A 260-nucleotide genomic window follows, 5' to 3' on the forward strand; every position below is an offset into this window, starting at 1 on the left:
GAATTTGCAACGAAAGAGAATCATATTCTCACCAGAAAGAATATGAAAAAAAAAAGATTGAACATTAACGCTCCATACTTTAAGTACTAAAATTCGTCCTTAAATTTGAAACAAAAAACCCATAATATTTCTTCAACCCTTGAAAGCAGTCTAAAGCGACGCCCTTAACATCGCAAGCATTTTATCATGAAATCGCAGACGAGCCATCCATTTTCAGCCTCGTAAAACCATCGCACAAGAACATGCAAAATATCACCATC

This window comes from Penaeus monodon, chromosome 19 (assembly GCF_015228065.2).
Source record: "Penaeus monodon isolate SGIC_2016 chromosome 19, NSTDA_Pmon_1, whole genome shotgun sequence".
In the NCBI taxonomy this organism is placed as follows: Eukaryota; Metazoa; Arthropoda; class Malacostraca; order Decapoda; family Penaeidae; genus Penaeus; species Penaeus monodon.